Raw genomic sequence first — 10,107 nt, 5'->3', positions numbered from 1 at the left:
TTTTTTCTCTAAATTTCTACATTTAAGACAAACCAAAAAATCAAATGTAGTATCTAGTGTTAATAAACCTACAACTACTCCGCCTCTTAAGCTCAATTTGTATCGTAGTGAAAATGCAGAGTCTGGAATATCATATTGGCCTAATCCTCAGTCTTTCTTGCAGGCACACAGCTTCCCTGGAGGAAGGTGGCCTTCTTTTAGCAGTTCTAGAATCTGTCTGAGATTGCATAGGATAAACATCATCAAAACCAGTGTAACTCTATTCCCTGGATAAGGGTGTGCATTTGGTATGCTATGACCAGTGAGGGACAGTTCATTTCATGTGACTTTAAAAAAAAAAAAAACAAAAAACAAGCAAACAAACAACCTAGGTTGACTAGATGAATTTCCAGGGAAGTGAAAAAAGCCAGTCTCAAAAGATTACGCTGTGTATGATTCCATTTATGTAACGTTCTTGAAATGGCAGACATAGAGGACGGAATAGTGATTGCCACAGAGGATGGAATAGGGAGGTAGGTGTGGCTTTAAAGAACAGCAGAAGGGATCCTGTGGGGATGGAATGTTCTGTCCCTCGACTCACAGCGAACATCTAGCTGTAACATTACACTGAGTTTTGCACATGTTACCGCACTGGGGGCAACGGGGTAGATCTGTATTATTTCTCACAACAACATGTGAATATACAGTTATCTCAAAATAACAAGTTTAATGAAAAAAAAATCTAGTCGATTCCTATTCCGGAAAATTTTGGAAAGTAGAGATGATTCTCATCTCTACTAAATCTTCCCTAAAGATAGTCAGGAGTCTTCGATGATGACGTCGGCGTCCAAATCCAAGAAAATGAAGACGTCAGCAACGACGGGGCCGCTCCTTCTAATCGAGGGCCTGGAAGCTCCCAGAGCTATTCCCATGTGACTTCGCCTTCACCGGGAGGAGAGGCGGCCGAGAAGGCGCACCTCAACAGCCTGACATCGGCTACATCATGCAATTCCCACTGTGGACCATATTAACTAACAGTTGTTCAAATGAATGATCACAAATCAAATGACTTTTGTGTCACTCCTTCCATGGGGAGCCCTGGAGATGGTGTCACGCCAAAGGGTAAAAAGCACAGCAGGTACTAAGCACGTATTATGATTGGCTTGAGGCTATTTTTAGCTCAAGTTGATTACATGAATTCTAACTCCTCCCACAATGAATTTTTAATATATTTTTTAAAGATTTATCGTAAGTAATTTCTTCACCCAGTGGGAGGCTCACACCTACAACCATGAGATCAAGGGCCACACGTGCCACGACTGAGCCAGCCGGGGGCCCCACCCCACAATGAATTTTTTATATTATTTGCTCTTCTGTTAGGAATGATCAACTACGAAAACTACGTCCTGCAGGCATTTTGCTCTTCCTCATTCACTAACACAGACGTGAACCCCTATTATGTGATCATTAGCAAACCGATGCTTTAAAATGGAACATTTTAATACGGTTCGCTGTGTTAGGCACCGGAAGCCTTCGGGAAGACACATCAGCGGCACCACTTAGCGGGGTTTATCGCGAAGACCCACAGGACATGGGAAATCGGGTCTCTGCACCGACAGGGTTCCGGAGACAAACACAGACTTGGACTTGCCAGCCCCAAGCGTTCGGTGCCTCTTGTCCCGTCAGCAGGAGGCTGTGATCCCACGTGCGGTGTTGTGCCTTCCGCGGACTCGGCTGGTTTTCCCTGTATTTCTGCATTCTCCCCTTTGAGCTCCTGTGTCCCCCAACTGTTCTGCTTCCTCCCGGTGTCCGCACGGTGTTGTCCCAGGGCGAGGCTGAGGCCTCGTGTCGGGCACGGCATTCGAGCGTGGCCGCTCCGCACACCGGAGGCGGGATACCAGACTGGCTGTCCTCGGGAGGACTCCTGCCGGCCCGAGTCAGTCTTTGCAGGGCGACACCGGGGTCCACGGAGCCAGCAGGTGCCGGGTGTAGGAGGGGCCCGCTGGGAGCCGCCGGGCTTGGGGGCTTTCTGAGGACTGGCCCGTGGAGACGGCGGTGATCGCTCGGGACTATCTTATTTTAAAAAACAGCAAGAGGTTACATGTTCTCATTGAAAGGGAGGACCCCGCGTTTCAAACTATGGATCAAGCTTTGAACCAAGCGTGTTGATGAAACCATGTATTTTCTAGCATTTCCCCCCTATCATTTCCACTGTTAAAATAATTGAAGGGAAAAAATGGATGATTCACCAAGCAGAAATTTTGCTGACAGATGAGACGCCTCCCACAGATGAGTCTCAAATGAGATTCTGATGTGAAGATAAAGGACCCTGCCAGAAATATTCTCTACCCATTCATCTTTTGTCTCCAGATGCAGAAACTTGCTCTGTGAAGAAATACATTTGTGTATAACACATCACGACCCTGATAGTAGCAAATGCGTAATTTTCCAACCTCTGAGTAAAGCTAACCAACTACTTCTCCGCGGGGCACCTGAGCGGCTCAGTCGGTCCAGCCTCCGACTTCAGCTCGGGTCGTGATAAGGCGGTGGTTCATGAGTTCGAGCCTCGCATCTGGCTCACTGCTGGCAGCCCAGAGCCTGCCTCCAATCCGCAGGCTACCCCTCTCTCTGCCCCTCTCCCACTACTTCTGAAAAATTGAAGAGTATCATACAATCACTTGGGGCTACCTTCAGACTGAAAGGGAAAATATCTAAAAATAGGCAAGTATCAGCAGCTGTAGACACTTGGTTATGTAGTTCTTGAGGAAGTTCTCCTTGGAAGTTTCCATAAAGATAACAGTGATTTCCTGGAAGGACATGAATATCAACACTGGCATCAGTTACATCTTCCCAGGCCAAAAATGAACAAAATTACGTTTAACAACAACTGATGCCTACCACCGCCAACAGAAGATTTACTTCCAGATACTGCCTTTCTAAAGTTGACACCGACGATAGAGTTACGTCTAAGGTCTCATGTTCTGTAAGTCCTGCGTTTTTAATTTCTCTAAGACCTATCAGTATACAGTGCTATTATCAGCATTCTCTCCGTTTACACTAAATAAAGCCTCGGCCAATCTGCTACTTACCGCAGGAACTGCTGGTTGATATTAGCTGAAAAACACCAAACAAGTCCCTGGAAATACAGCAAACTATCAAAACAATTTCACCTTCTATATCCTTGGCTATATCTTCAGATCCGATAAAACGTGTCAAATCACAGGAAGGAACAGCTTCGGATGGTGGATCAAAGCAGCAAATCTTAAGAGCTGGTTAGTAACTTTTCATCATCGACGTCTCGGACCCTTTCCCTGTTAATGTCATGAAATGCGGTGCGTCTTCGCTTTCCAGCAATACAAGCATGTTTCCCAGTGCTACCTACACTTGCACCTGTCAGTACCTGCCTGAGACTCACTTGGGCCCGGCCATTTTCCAAGGTCGTCTGACTTCTAGAACAATGCAGGTGGCAGGCAGCACGAAGACAGGCAGGCACCCAGTCCAAGGAGGCCAGTACCAACCGGTATCTTTAACTGTCATTCCCAGAAACATCAACCTATTTCCCAGCTCTCTAGATGGTTGCCATGTACAGAGCAAAAGCAGGTTCAGGAAAGCAGGGCTCCCGAGTGGTCTCCACCTGTTCTCAGCCGGCACAACAGCAGCATTTATGAAGCTGGGTGCTGGGTGCTGTGTTCACCATAAACAGTCCGATTACTTCAGCGGCTTAGACACTGGCTGGGAGGCGACTAGAGAGAAGCGTTAAGTGCTGCCGGGTTCAGGGTGATCTGTGAGCATGACAGCTGGGGTTGGGAAAGCGCCAAGCGAGGGCTCCCTGGGGAAATGGAGCTGGTTCTGAGGTCTGGATGGGTAGGGAAAGGGTTGGCCGAGGGAGAGAGGCAGCAGGGGTAGAGGGAATAGAATGAGCACAGACTGTCGGCCGTCAGTCAGAGAGCAAAGCGGGGATGGGGACAGATTAAGGGAGAGGGGGTAGGCAGGGGCCAAGTCTAGGCCTCCTAAGTGATTTCGGTCATCCTAAAAGTGACAGGAAGCCACCAAAAGGATTGAAGGCAAGATGTGTCACGACCAGACTTGTCTTTTATCCCTCTGGGGAGTGTGAGGAGTGGGTTGGAGGGGGACAGAGCATCTAAGACGGGGCCAGTGCAGCCAGCTCTTACTTTCCGCTTCCGCCTGGGATGGAGGAAATGAGGAATGCCACTGGGTCCCTAACAATGAGGAAAAATGTAGTTCGTAAACTACAAAATCATAACTTTTCTTGAACTTAGCTGAGTTTTGCAAGGCAAGGTAGAAAGCAAATTCCGAGGAGAGGCAGGCCCCTCTAGGGAGAGGTGGGACGTGTGGCTCACATGGGCACAGCACAGGAGGAAGGGGTGTGTGCCGTGCATTCCAGAAGAAATCAGCTAAAATGTTAACAAAGCTCTGGCCATCCGGTGAGGGACCGTGTGTCAGATGGGACTCACACCGACTTGTGGGCTCTTTTCCACAGGCCTCCAGTAGGGGTTCAGGAGAGAGATGGCGAGCAAGGCAGGGGTCAGAAGAAGCCCCACCTGTGGGGCAGGCCGGCAGCAGGGAATTGGCTGTGGCCTTGAGATGGGCGCTGCCTCTGCCCAGGCCCTTCTCTCCCAGGAGACAAAGCCTCAAACTGCTGGAGGAGAGGCAGCCAAAGCTTTGGCCCTGGGCACAGGCACGGACGCACGGCTGCAGGGGCAGAAGCATAAACCCTCTACCCTCGAGGAAGGAGGGGAGGAAGGGCTTGGGCCTACATGGATACCAACACTCCTTCTGGGAAGGGGCCGGGAACTTCCTCCCAAGACCAACCACAGACACGAGGAGAAGGGGCAGGTATGCTGAGAAAGGCCCACCCACAAGGACCGGGCACAGAGGACCTGCCTCAGATCAAAGTTCACGCCTGTCTGGGACATCCAAGAACCCCCCATGTTGCCCCAGAGGCTAACGCAGCACATCGGGTAACCAGCAACAGCTGCCTGCCCATGGGGGGCACCTGAGGCCTGTTCTACGAGGCCCTGGCAAGACTAAAATATTGAGAAAATTCTCCAGCAACCTGGGCTCCACGCTCGGCCCACACAACACCAGGGAATTTGGAGGCTGGTGTTGTCCTGCAGTGCCCATAGTAACAGCCGTCTCCAGTCTAGACGGACTCAGCTCTCCACAGCGCCCGATAGAAGACATGTGCACAGATCCAGGTATAAAACTATTTCCTTCTACTTCTGTTTTATGCATGATACCTGGCTTTCAGCAAAAAATGATCAGACCAGGGCACCTGGGTGGCTCAGTCAGTTACGTGTCCAACTTCCCTCAGGTCATCATTCAGCATTTTGTGAGTTCGAGCCCCGCTTCAGGCTCCCTGCTGTCAGCACAGAGCCTGCTTCAGATCCTCTGCCTGCTCTCTCTGTGCCCTTCCCCTGCATGTTTCTCTTTCTCTCTCTCAAAAATAAACATTAAAAAAAAAACTTTGATAATATAATTGATAAAAATATTATCAGACCTAGAAGAAAGCATTGTCAAGAGGCAAAGCAATAACAACCATCACACTCAGATGAGACCCAATGTTGGAACTATCAGAGAGTGACTTTAAACCTATGATTGAGGTGTCAAAGGATTTAATGGAAAAGGTGGACAACACATGTGAAGAAGTGGGGAAGATCACTAGAGTCAAGACGATGAGAGTCAAATGGAAATTCTAGAAATAAGCAGCAGCAACAATGAGGAATCCTCTTAACAGGCTCATCAGTAGACTGGGCACAGCTGAGGAAGTATTCTGTGAACCTGAAGGTGGTCAATAGAAATGATCCAGGGGCACCTGGATAGCTGAGGCAGTTTAGCATTTCTGCTCAGGTCATGATCTCAGGGTTTATGAAATGGAGTGCTGTGTCTGGCTCTGCACTGAGTGTGGAGCCTGCTTGGGATTCTCTCTCTCTCTCTCTCTCTCTCTCTCTCTCTCTCTCTCTGTCTCTTCCCTTCTCCCTCTCTTTCTTTCTCCCCCCATCTCTCTCCCCCTCATGCACTCTCACTCTCAAAACATGGAGTAGAAGGAGGGGGAGGAGGAGGAAAATGATCCAAACTGAAACGTAGATAAAAAAGAATGAAAAAGAACATCAGAGAGTCAAGGGGCACTATCACCCGGCCTGATGTATGCATAATGAGGGTGGCAGAGAGGAGGGAACAGCACACTAGTCCAAGCGAAGGATGGGGGCAGCTCCGGGGAGTGGGGGCAGGTGGCCATCTTTTCCCGCTGTGCCAGATTTCCATTTGGCCACCAAGCTGACGCCTTGTTTGTAGGGGACGGGGAGGGGGAGGCCTGGGAGGCGCCTTATCAGCCTGATTGTGTGCACTTTGGAAAAGGCTGAGAGCGGGCAGGGGAGACTGAGAAGTGGGAAGGAGCGGGTGCGGGTCTGGGGCATGACTGTGATTTGCAGGTAGGTAGCCGACACTTGTGCACAGCTATTGTGATTTGATTCACTGGGGAGCCGGTGAGAACGTTAAGGAGGATTTTTATACTTCCTGGGTGAACTATCCCAGAGAGTGATTTATCTTTTGTTTTTGGCTTTGGGAGGTTGGAGAGCTGTGGAGAGTTTAGCTAAGCTCCTCTGCAACGTTGTTGCGAAGGCATCCACCCTGTGGCGTCGGCAGGCCCTTGGACAGACGCCAGCCCTCCGGTGAGCGCGGTGAGCGCGTGAGCGCATGCGCTGGCCGTCGCCCGCGAAGGTAAGATCCCGTAGCACTCCCCCACCAGCCCTTGCGTCCCTCCTGCCTCCCCGAACCTTCCTTCGTGCACCCCTCAGGTGAGACCCGGGTGAAGCCGACCCAAACCCCGCTTTTTGGTTTGAGTTGACCGCTCAGGCCTTAGCGGAAGCGCTGCACCCACACAGCCCAACAGAGGCGTGCGCTGGGCGTCCGTCCCGCCGCTCCCTCTGCCTGCCCCTGGCCTTGACCCCAGCGTGGCGCCCCTAGGCGGGCTGTGGGGCTCCTCCGGGGCCCTCGGTAGTAAACTCCTCCGTTTTAATTTCTCTGGTGGTCTGTTGTTGAACCGAGGCTCGCCACCCCGCAGCTGGGGCCCTCCTTGGGAAATGTTAATCTAACAAACTCCCAAGAGCCTTCGGTAGTGAATCTCTTTGTTGTGTTCTGTTTTTAAAAATTGCTTGTGGTTTCGTGCCAAACTGTCAGCGAAGCGCGACCTCGTTTAATCCCCACCACAACACCTGGATTACTCTTCTCCCTTCCCCGACAGGTGAGACACAGCTCCCCAGTCTGAGTCTCCAGGCTCCCAAAGCCGCAGGCGGAGGGTTTGATCCCGGTGAGTGGAGTCTACATTCAGATGGCTGATTTGCATTTATGCAAGGCTTGATTGTAAACACCCAGCGGCTGCTTACGTTATTTCTTTGAATGTGCACAGTGATTAGGATCACTTTTCCATTTTGGGGGGTTGATCTCACACTGGGGTTTCTTTGATTCTGACTCTGTGCTAAGCAGCAACACACAGCCTCCCCCCATGGGGATCACAGCGGGGAGGAGCCGGCCCGGCGGAAATGGAGAGATGGATACACCTGGGAGCCCCCAGGAGGCGCGTGGTGGGCCCTGCGGTAGATGCGAGGTGGGGGTGGGCGGTGAACGGAGGGACGGGAGGGATGGTCTCCGTTCTCGAGGTGCGGCAAGTCCCTGCCTCGTTTCTCAGCTGCTTGTTTAAACTTCTAGTCCCAAGCACTGGCCGCCGCGGCCCTACACCCAGTTCCAGGCTTTGTGGAGAAAATAAAAGAAGCGTCTGCCAAACATGTGCCTTCTAGGAACTTACACGGAAGGGACGACCCCCAGGCAAAACAGGAGAAAAGTCTGACCATGTGTAATGGTGACCAAGGGCCACATGCTGGCCCCTCAGTATCTGCCATGGGGAAGTTAGAACAGGAAAGCCATTTGTAGGCTTGGGTTATTGGGGAATGTTCCAACTCCACTCTCTAGGAAGAAGCTAGGTGAGCTCTGGAACAAAACTCACAGAAAGGCAAACCACTTCTCTCTCCTGGTTCAACCTCCACGCTTGATATGTAGGGACCCACTTCTGTTGACCTCTCTGCCGAAGAGGAGAATTCTCTGGCATTAATTTATTCAACAATATTTGTTAAGTGATGAAACATAATTGCTCAACCACTGATTGATTGGCTTTCAGTGAAGCCTAGGCACAGGAATTGTATGTACAAAGCGTGAATAGAGCATATTTTTACTTAAAAATATTTTCTAGCTAGAATTTCTGTGCCTGGGCTCCATTGCAAGCCAATAAAAATGTGACAGGTGGCCCCACGGGAGATGAAATGAAACTCTTAGAATGTTCTCTTCCTGTATCGGCTGCCTCAAAGAACTGCCAATCTATTTTTTTTTTTAGATAATTACATATGTTTAAAAAAACACTTGTCTCAGTTACGTACACGCAATTACTAACAGCAGGCTTATCTGCCATCGGTTTGGGAAACCACGGCTACAGAAGTCGTCATCAGTAAAATCCTTGAGAGTGCCTCCAAGATCCGTAAGGAGACAGTCTTGTTCCTCTGACAATTCTTTGAGGAATCTGAGGCTGGGCCTTTGGCTTGAAACGTTAACGGCGAAGGCCTGATATTTCCCATTACACGCTTGTTCGGAAACTGAAAACTACTGGAAGGGAAGAGTCATTAAATCATTACGGTTTGAAAGTGGATTTCTTTATCTACAAGTTTCAGGGAGAACTAGGTCTTTGCAAAAGCAGGGAGCAAAACGTTGACTAGTAATTTCAGTGTCATCGTGCCACCAAAATGGCCCTCCGGGCCTCAGATCTGGGGGCAGTGTGGGCCTCTCTCCTGGTGGGGAAGGGAGAGCGAAGGGGAGGAGGATGGGCAGCGGGAACAGTGGAGCCCACTTTAAACGCCACGAGACTTCTGAAATGTGGATGTCACCATCTCCTTGCGAGCCAGAATTCTAGCCTGGCTCCCATCCAGTTACTTTGCTGAAAGTTGATCAAGTTCCCAGCTAACTCAGGATGAAAGAAAACGCACTCAGGGTCAGTATCAGCTCAGAGATACCAGGGACATGGCAGGCGCTGACCAGGAAACATTTCAGAGATCCATGTCGTTATCCCCACACTGGACCAAAAATCACTGGGTAGGAACATAAGGACCTGATTTTTACTTCCATTTCTCTCCTCACCACTGTCCTCATCCAAGGGAAAGGAAAGTACTTGCATGAGGAGTTGGCCTTGACTCAAAGAAATGCATTGATTCTAGCTTCTCTTTTTCCTCTTAGGTCAGTCAGAAAAGCAATGTAGGATCCATACTACCTTTGGGGAAGAAAAATACGGTTACAACTATTAGCAAAACTCAGGATGAGCCACTGAAAGTGGATGAGAACAAGTATCACGCACAGGGTGATGATCACAAAGTCAAAAGAAAAGTATAAATCAGTTGAATAATAACTAATTTATTTGCGGTTTATATCAGCATAAAAAGTCTTTTAAGACAGCCTAAAATGGGTGGTTCAGTTGGTTGATGGTTCAACTCTTGATTTTGGCTCAGGTCATGATCCCAGAGTTTTGGGATCGAACCTCAAGTCAACTTGAGCAGGCATGGAGCCTGCTTAATATTCTCTCTCTCTCTCTCTCTCTCTCTCTCTCTCTCTCTCTCTCTCTCCTCCCTCTCTCCCTCCCCCTCTCCCTCCCCCTCTCTCTCTCCTCCCTCTCTCCCTCCCCCTCTCCCCCTCCCCCTCTCCCCCTCTCTCCCTCTCCCCCTCTTTCCCTTTCTCCTTCTCCCTCTCCCTCTCTCCCTCTCCCTCTCCCCCTCTCTCTCCCTCTCCCACTTCCCCCTCTCTCCCATGCACACACGTTCTCTCTCTTACAAAAAAAAAAGACCTCCTAAATAATTCAGATGAAAATTTGGTACTGACTTCTACAACGTCTGGAAATTAATTTTTGTTTTCTCCCTTAAAGCTAGAAATATCACTATGTCTTTGACAGTGTATGTATCAACAGTTCTTGCGGTATGGTCGGGGGAACCCCTGGGGATTCCTGAGACCTTGTCAGGTGGTTAAAGCTATTTTCAGGAAAATACTAAAATATTATTTGCCGATTTTATCCTGATT

At 49.6% G+C, this 10,107-nt stretch overlaps 1 protein-coding gene across 2 annotated transcripts in view; it reads left to right on the top strand.

Moving 5' to 3' along the window:
• Nucleotides 1-4,408: 4,408 nt before the first annotated feature.
• Nucleotides 4,409-10,107, top strand: part of DCLRE1C (DNA cross-link repair 1C) — a 95,771-nt gene continuing 90,072 nt past the window's right edge. Inside the window, exons 1-3 of one of the 2 annotated variants that reach the window (XM_045060917.1) lie at nucleotides 4,409-5,198; nucleotides 6,569-6,720; nucleotides 7,244-7,309. The gene's annotated coding sequence lies outside the window, so the exon portion shown is untranslated. Of the gene's footprint in view, nucleotides 5,199-6,564; nucleotides 6,721-7,243; nucleotides 7,310-10,107 lie in introns of those variants that run through there. The other variant, XM_045060918.1, reaches the window with a different exon arrangement.

This window comes from Felis catus, chromosome B4 (genome assembly GCF_018350175.1).
Source record: "Felis catus isolate Fca126 chromosome B4, F.catus_Fca126_mat1.0, whole genome shotgun sequence".
NCBI classification, from domain to species: Eukaryota; Metazoa; Chordata; class Mammalia; order Carnivora; family Felidae; genus Felis; species Felis catus.
Note: the sequence above shows the minus strand (reverse complement) of the source record. Positions and strands in the feature narration are given on the sequence as shown.